Source organism: Gavia stellata, chromosome 26 (assembly GCF_030936135.1).
Source record: "Gavia stellata isolate bGavSte3 chromosome 26, bGavSte3.hap2, whole genome shotgun sequence".
NCBI lineage: Eukaryota > Metazoa > Chordata > Aves > Gaviiformes > Gaviidae > Gavia > Gavia stellata.
Genome location: NC_082619.1, coordinates 4,576,214 through 4,591,971, shown reverse-complemented (window position 1 = coordinate 4,591,971; position 15,758 = coordinate 4,576,214). Strand labels below are relative to the sequence as shown.

At 44.3% G+C, this 15,758-nt stretch overlaps 1 protein-coding gene across 4 annotated transcripts in view; it reads right to left on the bottom strand.

The window, feature by feature from the left end:
- Positions 1–15,758, bottom strand: part of GRAMD1B (GRAM domain containing 1B) — a 98,054-nt gene that overhangs the window by 33,277 nt on the left and 49,019 nt on the right. The window lies entirely within an intron of this gene.

Below are 15,758 nucleotides of genomic sequence, written 5' to 3'. Positions count from 1 at the left end.
CAACAGGATGCACAAAAATGGAATCATATCTATTAGAAAACACTCCATTAAAGATCATCAAAAACGATGGGGCACTGGGAGGGGAGTCATGATTTCCTGTATCAAATCATCCTTTCCCACAGCAGTTAGAGTTGGGCATGAAAATGTTTTGCTGTAACATAAAAGCTTTCGTGATTTTTAAAAAAAAAAAATAAGGTTCCCCTTTCATAACAGGGAAAAGCAAGACCTTTCAGAGTTTTATGGAAATTATGAAACATTTAAGGGAATAGAAGTTCTCATCCCATATCTTCAGCAAATGCCCTAACACCTAAATCAGAAAGCCAGTTACACGCATATTTATACAGAACAGGAAAACTCAGATTTCCTCACTGTTCCTTCTCTTTTGATGCCTCTTCTTCCTGCCACTCTTCAAAATACCACATGGTACATCCATTTTTCCCTATGTAACTCATTTCCTTCAGCAGTCAAATCTATTTATGACCGGCCCAAACATCTTTGATGCCTTTCCAGCTGGTACCGTTCAGCTCTGCAACCTGCAGGTTACAGTGGAACCTCAGCTGATCCAAGGATGAACTTTGTGCTAACTCTGCCATGCTGAGTTGTTACGGTACCCTGTTATCTTCTGAGCATTAGAGAGCAGGCCACATCGGAGCAACAGAAGAGAAGGCAATAGAAAAAGGATGAGGGAATTACAGCTGTAAGGGACTGAATTCAAGAAGCTAGTACAATCAAACTCTTAAGGGCTATAATTTAAGCCCAATTATATATAGCAAACTGAAGTTTGCTTCTCACAATGGGATGTACAGTGAGGTAGTTAAAATGGATCATTTCCTTTCTGAAAATCTAGAATGCACGCCTGAGATTTCATTAATTCTCAGATAAAAATCGTAACCACCTCTTACCTCTGAAGATGCCAAAAACATTTTACAAATGTTAGTTAGCAGATACAGGTAGATAATGTAATACACTCCTCCAGTAGTTATCAGGTGTAGTTTGCTTTGGTTTAGTACTGGATTAACTGGTCTCATAAATTATCTTCTATTTGCTCACTGCTTGTGTTAACACACAAGCAATGAAACTTTCCCTAAACAATTTGCAGGAAACATACAACAAAGTTGCTTATGCAAACATTAACAGAATCAAATTTCACACTCATACATACAACGAGCTTGCAACTGGCAAGAACAGTAGCGTGGCACTTTGCAGAAAACCCTTAGAAGGTATTTTCAAGAATATAAAGTGTGGAAGCTCATACAGATAATCAACAGGCTAGAGAAAATGGGTTTACAAAATGTTCTGTAAGCAGGAAGAAAGATGGATTAAATTATAGACTCCACTCTGTTACCTTTTTCTACTTAATAGACTGAGAATCATATAGATATGCTTGTTCAAAGGCCACCTAAACCCCAAGTTAGCTCCAGTGCAAAGACTGGCAGAGAATTCCCCCCCCCTTAGCTTGTTTCTTCACAGTTCACACCTAACAATGGCACATCTCATGAGTGAAATACATCAACAGCATACTGTGTCCTCCCCCTTTCCCTGGTCAAGACACAGTAATACTGAATACTAACTACATGTACAGCACAACTGTAGCAATATTCAAGCTTTAATCCCTCCAAATCATATTTGAAACAAAACAAAATACTGAGCAAAAGATGATCTGGACCATTCTTCCAGCAACATTGGCTGTAACAGTTTAAGTATATCACGGAGGAAAATTATCAGGGTTTTTTTAGCTTATTGAAATGTACAAAAGTATCAGACTTTTTCACAGACTTGCAGCTGACCCAGTTAAAACAGGTATTTTACCTTTTCTGTCCTCCTGTTGCTAGTTCTTCCGGCTAAACTCAAGATGTACACACTTTTTTAACAACGCAGCATAGTTGTATCTAGTGTACCAATTGCAATCAGCAACTACGTGCATGTGCAGAAGGTGCTGTGCAAATGGTTCTAACACTTGAAGTTCATCTGCAATGCTTCCAGAGATAGAAATGGTTTTGAATTGCCATTCCTATGGTTAAGAACTCTAAATTCTGATGCTGTATTGCTCCTGCTCGTGCTGTTATTGCTTATCTGGCATTACATCAAATTTCCTAAATCTTGTCCCCAGCATGCTTGATTCAACATAAACTGGTTTATGTGAGAGGTCCCCAGAAATACAAGGCAAGAATTTGAAGCCAACGTTCCCGCGTCACGTATCACTGCGCTAAATTTGTTTGAACAGACGTACTCATTTTTCTTCTACATCTCTACGAAACCTGAATTTATCATGCACAACCTCCTTCTCATTTTCAGTTCATGTGAGCTCCTACTCACAAGTTTCACTTTGAGTTTCAGCTTCAAGCAACTCTATAAAGACTAAGTCAAATTCAGTCAAGGTTCTGCTTGCTTTCAGGTTACAGTTATGAAGAAGCACTGAGTTTTTACTGCTTCTAAAGTAAAGCACAAAATAACCAGTTCAAAACCAGGGTACAGCTGCACCACGTGCATGTGAAACTCAGATGAAACCCGCCGAAGAGTTCAGTACTCTTTTACTCAAATTGTAATCAAATGAGAAATTAGACAAATTTTGCCTTTTGTGGACTGCAATAAATACATTAATACTAGCTCCAATATACACTCACACACAGGCATGGAAGATAGATTCTCGGTTTTCACACTCTGAGTGCACGCATGCTCCAAAACTGGCTTAACATGCCTAGCACAGATACTGCTAAGCAGTGTGCAGTTATGGAGGCCAATTCAAGCTAATCATCCAAGGTCTTACAAAGCTCCTCAGGTGGGTTTTTCAGTCACGGCTGAGTAACCCACGCTGCTGCAGCTACACAGGAGCAGCATCAGCACTGACTAGCTTAAAGCTGGCACGTATACGTTTGTCCAGGCTCAGTTCACACTACTGTATCCATACGTTTTGGTGCCAGCTCTGCCAAGCACAATCTCAGGCAGACTCTGGCCTCCAAGTTCATTTTTCAGTCACTTAGCATCTCTGGCATACTTTAAAAATTTAAATCCATACTACATATTGTGTTAGGTATGGATGGATTATCACCTTTGCGGAGATAAGGAAAAAAAGATAGCTTCAAGGGTGCCACCTTAGGCTCTCCCTTAAGTCAGTGGCAGAGAGCTGATTAAACTCAGGAGGTCTGAATTCACCCTCGTACTATCTGATGACTAGGCAACGCTGAGTATTTCTCACATGAAGGACTCCCCGGGTGTGCACGTAACGAAGAACACGAAGAGTCTGTTAATTCAGCCGTTCCCCTCTACCACAGCGAGGATGGGCACAAAAACCACAATCCTGCAGCTCCGTCCCACTCGCCTCCCCCTGCCCCGAGCCCCTCAAAACTCGCTGCTCCTGCTCAGTCCCTGAAGTTTGAACCCGACCCAAGACACAGCCATGACGAACGCTTTCTGCAGTTGCCATAGTGACCAAGGCCTGCAATTGAACCAGGAATCAACGCCTGAAATGCCAAAACGGCTTGACCCACTTTGAAAAAAAATAATAGTAATAAATAATGCTTTACAGACCTAATTGACCAGAGCGCATTCAGGGCCTCCCATACCCCTGCAGCGTAGCCTTTAGTGGATGCAACGGATTAAGTCAGGGACAGAACACAAACAAGCCCACCTAAGCAGCAGCCCCTTGCTCCTAGATGAAACCCCTGCATGCAGTATATGAAAGCACAGAAGGCAGAGTACATCTTCTTGGTTTACATTCATACTGTGCCTAAGAGAAACGCCTCATCTTATGATTGGAGCTGCAGTAAAAACAACACGAGCAAGTGTGACGTGGCTAGGAAGAGGCCAAACTGTTCAGTCACAAGGAGGATAAGCCTCGGTACCTGGAGCAGCGTAGCAAAGCACTGAGCTTTTCTTTAGGCGGTGGAAAAAGAACGAATAATTGGCAACGCACAGACAAGCTACCTGGTCACACCCTACCCTGGACACTCCACAAAGCAAGGACGCAAGGCAAGATGCAAAAAGGCCAAACTTCCTCCTTCAACAGAGTATTTCCTATAAAGATTTGGACCAGACCGTGAACAGAGACTTCAGCAAACAGTAGCTTTTGGGAAAGGCTACAGTCTGTACTCCACAAGCTAAGTTTGGGATTCTTACAGCTATAAAGGAACCCTGAGGACTCTTTGCAATGCTCTAATGGAGAACTCAGCAAGAAACCTGACTTTGTTCAAGCCTGTTAAATGAATTCTGCATGAATGACATTCAAGCAGTCCTGAACTGACGTGAAAGTCTGTCCATCCGACGAGATCTTCTGAAATAATCACTCGTCTGCCACTACAACACAGCCATCCCTGGGCTTAAGACAAGCACCCTGCAACAGTTCTTTCCCAAGTCACACAGGCCCCAACAGCCAGCAGCCATCCTCCAGACACAATAGCTTGCAGAAGAGCAGTGCCGCAGCACCTGCCGCTACACTGTACAATAGTGGCTTGTTGTTCTCCTCTCAGGTAGTGATACACACAGATTAAGACGACGCACAGAAAATCCATTTGTATCTGCCAGTTGCAGGACGTGAAGCCAGAAGTAACCACTATGTTACAAAGAGTACCAAAGGATTTGTAACAACGAGGGCAGCTCATCTAAACAAGTGGCAGCTTCATGCACACAATGCTCCCTACCTTCTTGGTGATCACCAGCTTCTCAGATAGCAGAAACAGATCAATGACATGATTTCCTGCAGTATATTTCTAAACCCCTTGGACTTCCTCAAGAAAGTCCTGATCTGGAAAGCTAATCGGCAGCCTCCAAGTCCACCACAGTTCTCAAAAGAACTTGCTTTACAAGAGTAAATCTGCTGAAGCTGTTCACATGTCCCTGCAGCCCACAGCACCTACCTGATAGCAAGCTCTTCAGGGCCCAGAACTGGGATACTGACAGCATGGCAAATGTCGGGCTTAATTCTGGAAAGTGCTGAGCACTATGTCCCCAAACCAGCAAAGAACTTAAGCACATACTTAACTCTGGATGTCTGAAATCTATGGGCTGTGCAAACAAAGTCAAGCCTGTGCTTACATGCTTTCCTAAACAAGAATGAAGGAGATCCTCAAGCATAAAACAGAACTCTACTGATAAAGTCTTGAAAAGAGCAGAAAAGGCTACAAGGTCAAGAAGGCACCTCAGGCCTGGCTGTAGTACAAAAGGAGTTAATTCTCCTCAGAAACATCTAGTAAGTCGGTTAATTAGACGCCTACAAAGATACTTTTCTGTGATACAGTCTGACATCAGTGGAAAAAGATGAGATTCAGAAACTCATTATGCAGTCTACCAAACAGCAAGCAGATGGTAACAACTTTTGGTCATCACCAACCTACACTCACTTCAAATCGATAATGCAAGAATGAAAAACTCCATATATCCTCAAGCGATTCCCTGGGCTTGCCATTGCTCTACAAGCAATAACAAAATGCTATACTTACAACTACCTCTCCCAGTAAAACAGACAAAAAAGAAAGCATTAAATTAAAAAGCAATGACACCTGTAGGGCTGTACAGAAACCAAGCAGTGTTTCACGACAATTGCTTTAAAAAGAATAGTAACAATAGTATACTTTCTGCATGTTTTTAAACAACTAGTTTTTAACAGAAAAGTCCATCCTTGTCAAAGATTTATTCTGATTATTTTGACGTTTCACAGAACAGTGCCCTCCTCCTATTACATTCAATAACATGTTTACATATTCATGAGATAAAATTAATGCAATTCTTACACTTCAGGGGATTAGCAAATCACTGCAAGCATTAGGAAGGAATTTGCCTTCTGCCCATATACAGCACTGTAAGGTTGGTCAAATGTATTATTAACAATGTCATTGTCTTTCCCTGAATCATCTGATACTGGTTACCACTAGAGACAGACTATCAACTCTGATGGACAAATGGTCTGATATCTTACAGAAACTCCCACTGTGCTGTGTTTGAAACAATCGCTCCACCGCTCACTTCCTCCTTGGAGTTATTGCAAAAATCCCAAGAAGTTGGAAAATGCTTTCAAAATAGAACAAGACAGATCTTAATAATACTGTCCAATAATACAACAGTCATAATTCAGAAAGGATCATTAGTCTCCAGGGAACCAACACGTGTTATAAATCATACACTAAACCCTTCCATCACTCACCAATTAATGTAATTCCGTTTGTTCCAAAGGAAGCCAAACCACATGGAACAAAGTATGATGGATAATACAATGAAATCTGGGAAGCAATAAAGGAGAAATAACGCAAAATAAGAATTTCACATCCCTCTGAAGCTGACGGCATGCCTGTTTCAGACACGGCCCCAACATGGTCACCTGCAGGTCACTCAGTCTACAGCTGTACTTCCAAAGGAGGAACAGATACGGGCTTTGTTTCCTCTCCTCCCCACCGCAATGCCAATGGCTCTCGTAAACAATAGCAAGAATTGCAATATCTGATGCTGTCTTCAAAATCTCAGAGCCTAGAACTTGGGATAGAACAGAGCCCACAACTCTCGGTTAAAAAATAAATACAATAATGAAGGATGCTGTTAAGCCATCTCTCTGATGTGAAAAGTAGTTTGAAAATTTGACAGCTCAAAGAATAAAAATAAAATTAAAATAAATCCAAGCTTGTTTATTTTAAACCTCATTATTTCCAAGCTAACATCAAAATCTTTCAATGGTTTGGAGACCCAATGTTGCTGCCATACATCAATCCATGTGCATCGTTTCATGAGAGAGTGAGAAAAATGCAATACAGCACTAAATAGCTAGTGATAAAGATCCATGCTCATTTTTGGATGACAACATAGGTGTGATACGACTCCTAGATTACCTCAAGAAGAGCACAAGCATTCTTTCTTTCTGCCCATCTCCTGCTATAACTTCAGCTAGGCTATAAGCATCCCAGGACTTTATCTCCAGCACAGGTAGCGTCCCCCTGAACACATTCCAATCTCGTGGCAGAGGTTTTATAAACCACTGATTAAATGTCTAATGAAGCCTCACACCACATCCTACCAGCGACAAAGCGGGGGTGGACAAGGATATTGTATATCTCAGGAGTAAAAGACAAAGCTATAGCTTTACATCTTCCCACTCACTCCTGCTGCTCATCAGCATCAGCTTTCACAAGTTAATGGAAGACGCTGTGATCTTCAAAGCTGGGATCAAATTGATTTCTTTTGCTCATCCCTTGATGTTTCATCCCTTTACCATTCTGAAAACAATGCAACAATTTCATGTCCCCTTACCCTGGTATCCTGCATGCAATCTCTCTCCTTTGCCCTAACCATGCAGCAGCACCGTCCAGCTGAAAGTTAAAATTAGAGAGGGCCGAGGGCTGCAGCCGATACTGGGAAGAGTCAGACACCCTCAGTGCAAGAGTGACACACAGTCCTTTGTCCGGAGGACCTGGTTCAGGCTTGTCCCCCCACATGGCACATTCTCTCTTGCTTTCTCCAGCTTTCTGGTTTTCAGTGGCATGGGCAGTTGGGGGCTTTCCTTGGCAGAATGTTGGGCATCCAAAGTTACCGCACTGATGTAAAATATATCTCTGAGATTCGGCTTCAAGTTTCCTTCTATCCTACCGAGCCAAAATCACAAGCTCCATCCTAAATCTACCAGCTTCAAAAGGAGTTCTCCTGCAGATCACGTGACTTAATGAAGAAAGGAAACAGGAATATATCCTCTTTACTGAATCAGTGATTTCCATAACGGACAAGACAATGCCAGTCACCAGTAATCTAAGAAAAAGCAATTTTTTAGTGAATGGGGATTCATCAGATTCTCACTGCCTATAAACACGCACAGTGCAACGAGTTCTCATTCCTTACTGCTCTCCCCTACCGAAAAAACAAAAAGCCACCTGTACAGACTCTGGAGGACAGCCTGAGAAAGCGGCACAGAACAAATTCTGTCCCTCCCCATCACTGCAAATACATAAACACAGAGAGGAAGGCAAAGCAGAACCAAGACATCAGTGTGCATGCTCCGAGCCCTTTTAAGAGCAGGGGAGCACATGGGCAAACAAATACACCGTATTTCTGCAGCAGCTCCAGCTGCCCTCCCGTGAGGCAGGGCCAGTTCACCCCCCCTCGGCCTCCCCCCTACACCCCGATGTTCCCGCAGCAGTAACTGCCCCTTCGGGGGTGGGGGATGGGGGCGGCAGGAGGCGTGAAGGGAAAAGGAGGAGGGGTGAGGGGAATGAAAGCTGAAAAAAACCGATCAGATTTGCTCATCGGTCGTTTCAAACAATCGAAAAGGCTGCTTTAGCAATTCCGCTGCGGGAGAGGTGGGGCGCATGCATGGGGGAGAACAAGGGAAAAAGGAATCGGCCTGTGGAAGGGAAAAGAGACGAAGCATCTCTGCAACATGATGTCACGCTGCCTGCTTTCAAGTCCCCCGAACAGAAAGGAGCAGCGGCAGCAACCAACATGGACTCCAGATTTAATCTGCCCTGCAAGCGTATGCCGCCGACGGCAGACTGCCTCGGCAGACCTGTGCTGAGCACAGCACACACAACGCTCTGGCTCCGTCCCGCGCACCCACCCGTGCCCGCCCGGGCACACACACTGCGACCCGCAGGCGGCACATGCAGCGCGGCGGGGAGAGGAAGAGCGGCATCAGCAGAAGGAAAGGAGAGCAACACTGACCTGGTAGCCATTAGGGACCGCAGCGCAGCGCGGAGCAGCTAGGAATTCATTCATTCATGCGCTGGTGCGTGGCGGGGGGAGAGCGAGGGTGGGCAGGCGGCGAGGTGGGAGGGTACTCACCTCCCGCACCATCTCAGAGCCCCTCCCGAGGGGAAGGGGGAGTAGGGGTGCCCGGGGCTCCCAACGGGCACCCAGAGCCCCCTCCCTCAGCTGCCTCGCATGCTGCTGGCGCTCCTGCCTGGCTCCTCTCCCCCCGCCCCGCTCTCGGTGCTCACGCTCGCTCGGGCGGCCGCTCCGTGCGCCTCCCCCCGCCCCCCCTTTCACACACGCTCCTGCACGCGCACACACACGCACGCGCACGCAGGCGGCCTGCGGGCTGCCGCTTTACATAATGCAACCCCCTCAATGCCGCCCTTACTGCCGACCGCCGGGGGAAAAGCGGGGAGGGCGAGCTCCTGCCGCTTCTCCCAAGGGCCCCGGTCAGACCCGTCACTTCTCGGGGCTCCTCGCAAAGCCTGCGGGCTGAAACCACCGGCACTCACCCTCCCCGGGCACACGCGAGAGACCGTTCGCACGTGGGGGAGAAAGTTTCGCAACCTGTAAGCATGTCAATGCAAGAACAGTGGGGAAAATTAAGCCCTACTTCACTGGTAAAGGGGATTAATCTAAACTGAATTAAACACTGTGAGGACACGCTCATTCAGAATTAAGGTGACCTCAACGCAATTTGGCTTACTTCATCTAGGAAGCTAATTTGGTTTCATTTTTCATGCCTATCCGTGTGTAAACAGGCCTAGGATTTTTAAAGAAACGCTATCAAGCAAAGTTTACAGCTCTACAGCAGCATTAGTACATGGCATATCTTCAAGGGACATACACACCACTGTACCGCTACGCACCCGCTCGTAGATATCCTTCTGCCAGAATAAGGAGAAGGGCTTCAGTCCCTCTCAAGGGCTCTCGCGGCACAATATAAATTACACAGGCTGAAGGATGAAAAAAGAGAGAGTAAAACAATCAACTAGCTTGCCCTTTTCCTTCCAGTCTATGAATCAGACCTTGTCTGTGCAAGGAAATAGCGTAGAACTGATCTGGAACAGCTTCCCGTACTAACACCCTTGATTGGAAGCGCAAGTGTCCACGTGTGGAAGTACTCTGGGTTATCCTAGGGCTTTAAATGTGAAATAACCTTCCAGCATAGACAAGCCTTAAAGAGAATCCAGAGAAGCTCCTGTACCAGTGTGGCTATGGTAGTTTAAAAAATTTACGCCTTATATCACTTCTATTCCTCAGCAGTCTCTTCAGTCTACATTCACATCGCCCTCCTTAGATGTTCACTCTCAGAGTTCCCCGTGGTGTCAACTGAGCCAGGCAGGCAACTCCAGAATATGATTCAGAGTACCCAAAAGTCAGCAGTCTGACTACAGCCAATTTGAGATGCTGCGAACGACACCCTCAGGGGCTTACTGCTCCCCCTGATATCAGAAGGAGCTGTGCCTTAAGGGATGTAAATACTCATCACTCTGCCCTTCGCTTTCTTTTGCTGCATCCTACCCATTCCATACACAGGGTTGACCATTTTCTCTTCTCTTTATAATCAGTCACAGCTTTCAGTGCTAATGTCCCAAAAGAGTTTCTTTCCAAAAGCCTGATTATCCATCATTTCGCTATAATCAAAATCAGTGGGAGCAGGAGGTGCTCTGCTCTTAAGAATCAATGCTCTGCACCAGCAGACTCATGCCACTGTGCAATTCAAACGCCGCACATGATTTTAAATTGGAAACACTATCATCATACACATCTTTATCAGGATAATACACCAGTACCATCATCTTTTTCATATTACTCAAAGAATACACTTAGATGCACATGGGTTCACTGTGTATATGCCACTATTTTAATAAATGCATTGCCCCATTGAGAGACCCATCAGCCTGATGTCAATTTTGTGACATCCTTCTTGTGACCAAGCTTCTTTCTTCACCTTCTCCATTTACAGTGCTGCCAATCACAAGCATCTAAAACACATCAACTTTCACCCCAAACGTAAACTTGGCGCATAAAATCTAATTTCATAAAAGCAAACCTGGTTTTTTATTCTTCTAATTCCATTAGCACACATTTGTTCAGGTTGTGTTCTCAAGGTTTTCTCTGCAATGATGGGAGAAACTTCTGTTAAAATGAGAAAGTTTCTCATATAATTACAGGTTTACAAGTGTTGGAGATTTACAAAGAGTACCAAACAAAATGAATCCATAACACAAGAGCTGACAACAATATTTGTCACTTCACCTAGTAATGTCTGACTTCAGGCTTTAAATCTGCAAGACCCCATAAGGATGGAGCTTTCTACCTGTATGGAAACACACCATCTCTAACAGGAGAAGTTGTAAAGCTAAGTAACAAATGGCAATGAAGAGTTAGGGCCAAATCCCACACCATCTTGTCCTCACGCAGATTGACCTTCCACCAACACAGAACTCTCTATTAATTTTGCAATGCCTTCTTCTCAAGACTTTAATTTTCAATTCATTGAACCATGTTTCAGTGTTAATGGGTACACCTGGTGTGCTTTGCAACTGGAGAAATGCACGTGCAGTAGTCTTGTGGTCCTCACCAAAAACACTGAAGTATTTCTCCAATACAAACCTAAGCATGAACAAGAATACAGCAAAATCTCATTATCCAGTCATAAAAACCAAGGTGATCAGCAGAGCCATTATAACTTGCACCTTGACTTTTCATTTTCATATGTAACCATTAACAGTTTCAAATGCTTAAAAATTTGGTGAACTGGTGAATTTACAAACACCTTTAAAGAAAATGGCATGTAACATACAAACTTTCCTATCCCCTGTGTCCAGTGCAACGGCACCTCCATATCCAAGGATGGTGTGATTCCCGCTGAAACGCTGTGTCTAGAACTGTATCTAGTTTCTATGTGTGAACTGGACAGGGTTCAGATAAGAGCAACGAATGATAAAAGACAGTGGCACTGAATCCATTCAACGCAGACCGGAGGTCAAGGAATGACAAGCTTTAAATGATCACCTGGAACACAAGTTTGATAATACTGGGTGACAGATGAAAGCGCAACAGTGCCAAGTGCTGAAAGCTGAAGCTAGACCAATTCTGAACTAGACAAGAGAGATGCATTTTTGGAAGTAAACAAAACTAACCATTGAAACTAATTCTGGGCTAGATTATCCATCTGTGGCAAACAATATTACACAAGGTTTTGTGTTTTCCTAAATACCGTTCTGTACCTCAACCAGAATCAATTCAAGCAAGTCTTATAACTTGCATTTGACAGGTCTTAGAAGAGGTATCTGAATGGTCCCATTTCATTTTATAGTGTATGATTCTTTCAGTGTTTTTTTCTTATGGCATTCAAAGATGTATGAAAACAGTTGGAAGTGTGATTCTTCACCTCTACAAATTTTGGTATGTTTTGTCTGAATGACTATTAGCGTTTGAACAAGATACTATTTTTCAATAGTCACATGAGAGCTACACTGACCCAAAGGCTCTGATGAAATTCAGTATAATGGCTACTTCAGATCTGGAACCATGGAGAACACGCAAAGGCTCAAAGCAGGTCATGAAGTGGCAGGATAGATTCAATACATGAGTTTAAGACCTACCCACTCCTCAGACTGTCAGGAGAGAAGATGAATCAAACCAAAGTTCTGCTTCCAAAAGCACTGTAAGATCAGTAGTAAAAATGCAAGACTTGCTTTGAGAAAAGCTTCTCAGGCTTATCTGGGATGGCGTGAAAAAGGCAAAGTTATGGGTAATTTGAAAAGTCATGCAACACCTCAAACGCTTTTCAAACTTTATCAGAACTGCAAAATTCAACCCAGGGCTCTCGGAAGGACAAATAATTTTGTTAGATCCCTGGGTCTTTGCAGCACCATTCACGATTGACTGCTGAGCTATTCATGGCGTGACATGGTCACACATCACAGCCCGAATACCACAGGACTACCAAGACCTACAGAAAGGTGAAAAGTCATACATCAGAAGCACTCCCTCCAAGGATGCGCTAATGCAGAGCATGCCTATCTGTGGCAGACTCTTCAGTGTTCATGCAGACAGCACAAGCCGTACCTTTACTGCCTGCTGAACTGAGTGGCAGGGCTGGTTTCTGCTCTACCGTCTCAGACCCAGCCGTAACACAAGCATACTCATACATGTTGCATCTTTCAGGTGAGAGGAAATGATGCACTGTCCAAGTAATTAAAGCCCAGGCCTGACGACAGACACACGCAAGACAGTCCAGTGCCTGAACGTCCAGGCCTACAGAACAACAAGTGGGTTTGAGACAAACTCTATATCCAGCTAGAGCAATCTTACCCTCCCTGTAAGCCACACCAGTGATACAGAAACAAACAGCAGTCTTTAAAAGTCTATCTGCAAAATGTCTGGGAACAATGAGCGCCTGGATTTGAAAACACATTAAGGTTTCTCATTTCCCCTTCCCCAATAATTCTTTGTCCACTTTTAATACGATCTACTTTGAAAACTTAAAGCTATTGAGACAGTTACTCCCCAACACCTCTACTTTTCAGCTGAGTTTGGAACAGAACCAGAGGACACTTATACTTTCATAGTACTTCTAGCCTTGTTTTCAAAAAGATGTATCAGAAATGTCAAGAAAGCATGTCTTCAGGGAAAACTCAGTGCAGTGCTACATCCTCAAGATCTGCAAGTAGGATTAGCAGCAGTGGGTAACTGACACACCTGGATGGTAATTAATATTTTGCACCTGTTTAATTTTTTTGTTCGTATCACTGTTGGAGCACAGTTGCTTTTCTCCTAGACACCCTCTTTAACTATGAATGTATGGACACTGCTTTTGAATGCACAGCGTTGTACAGGCTGAGTTCTCCAACCGGGACATGCGATCCTGTTTGCTAGCTCCTGCTCAGACCATGGAACATTCTTCCAGCCTCCAGCGTAAAAAAAATGGATGCTACTCTTCAAACCCCACAGTATTCTCACCCTATTAAGCAATAAGGAGCATTGCCAAAACTCTTCCTTCCACCTTGCAGAAAATGGGCTCCTAGACAGTTAGCAGATCAAGCAAAAACCTTTTTAGAGAACTCTGAACTGACAATGGCATTTTCATGGAGCAAGATACAGTGGCTGCTAAGAGCACATGGATTCCTACAGTCGTGGGGGATGGAGGAGGCAGGCAATCATGTGCTCAAAGGCATGAGGAGGAAGAGGGGGAGGAGGAGAACAAGGAGAGCAGAACAAAGTGTCAACATCTTAACTGGGACACACAAAGAGCCAGTTCTTAGTAAGAACTTAATCCAGGATTAACAAGAGGTCAGCTACCTCTGCAAGGAGACTGCACTAAAAGGAGCTAATTAGCTCTCCTTAATTGCACAAAAGAAGCCACACAGAATTAAAGACATTCACAAGTAGCAGATCCCACCTCACCTAGGAAACAGAGCCCTACCTGTTGTCCTCAACACCATGCTCAAACAATCAGCACGTGGAAAGCCAAAGCAGGAAAGGTGAAATGATGTTAGGAAAGAGGCTGCAGGGAGTTAGGCTCAGCATCAACAAGTGAAGTGTTTGAGTGAGAGCTGGAGCCTACATCACACAGGACAAGCATTTTTAGCACGGCCAGTATCTTTCTAGACTGTTTCTTCAGCAACCATTGCTATCACACATGGAACTGCCCAAGATCCCTAGGGTAACTACAGCTATTGCTTTCATAAACAGCACTATCCACGAGGACATTTAATGCAGTTTTAGCTCTCTTTAATTCAACGTGATCTCTGAAAATGAGGAGGAGGAAGGATAGCACAAGGGGAACCAGTCAATTTTGCTCTGTAGGCCCAACTCTGCCCCATAGGTTGAGACCGATAGAATCACATCCCAACATGGGTAGGCATTGCATCCTGGTCAGGATAAATGGAGAGCACAAAGCAAATGGATCATGGACAGGCACAATAGCTCCCGGCCTGGAAACCACCGGTTCGGGATGATGCAGTGGGAAAGGCTGGCTGAGCTGACCTCCCACAAATTCTCCATCTTGAATTTCTAATCATGTATTACAAAGACACTTACATACCCTTAAGTCCCCTGCCAACTTCCACTTGATACTAAATCCATCTTTTTTTTCCTCTGAAACCATTACATGTTCTGTTCTAGTGCACTGATGATAAACTGCTGCATGCATATTTTACCCCAGAAGCACTTGCGCTGCACTGACAGATAATGTATACAGCAGTCAGTGTACTTGAAAATGAAGATTAACAAGCACATCAATTACACTAACAGACATCTCTGAGATGGAGCACTAATAAAAGTAACTCCTGTATTTATTTGTCTTATAGCACCGTGCTGAGGGCTGGGCAGCTTGCAGATAGACAGGGCCCTCACCCTGAGGCGCTTACAGTGCAAGACTTTAATCGCGCAGTGAAAGGCATGAAGATGAGAGGCTGCACTGATTTCAAACCTTACTGCAATGAAGGAAGTCACCTTCAACCACCAGGGTCTGAGTGCATCCCAGCTGCAAGATCAGTGCCCAGTTTAAGAGAGGATGAAGACAGAAGCAAAAGAACAGGTTGACTGGGGGAAGACTATCATATGCACAAAGAAAAATAACAACAGAAACAGGAGATCACCTATTAATTATAGGTCCCTGCAGAATCATTACAGTACTGCCTCCATTATCTACGTATCCTCCTTTTCTTATCCCTTCAGGACGGAATTAAATACCATGCTATTGCACTTGCAGTTACATTGCAAAGGTAGCCACCAGGGGACAAGCAGCAGCAAAATTTCACCTCCAACCCAACACAAACAAATTACGTTCTTTGGATACCACTCTGAGTATGAGAAAGCCACATCCCCGTCTGCTCCCAGTAATTGGGCAGCAGCCCTCATATATGCTGCTCCTATGCAAGCTCAGCACAAAGAGAGAATTCCCTGACATCTGGATAAAGCTTCAATAGCTGCCATTGGAGAGAGCAAAATGCACATCGGCTGTTCTGTGCCAGGGGCTGGGCTACAGCCGGTCTCCTGGTACAGACATGCCCCACTCCTTCAATCCCCTCCACCACCACCACCCCTCCACTCCCTATTCCACACTGCACTGAGCTGGAACA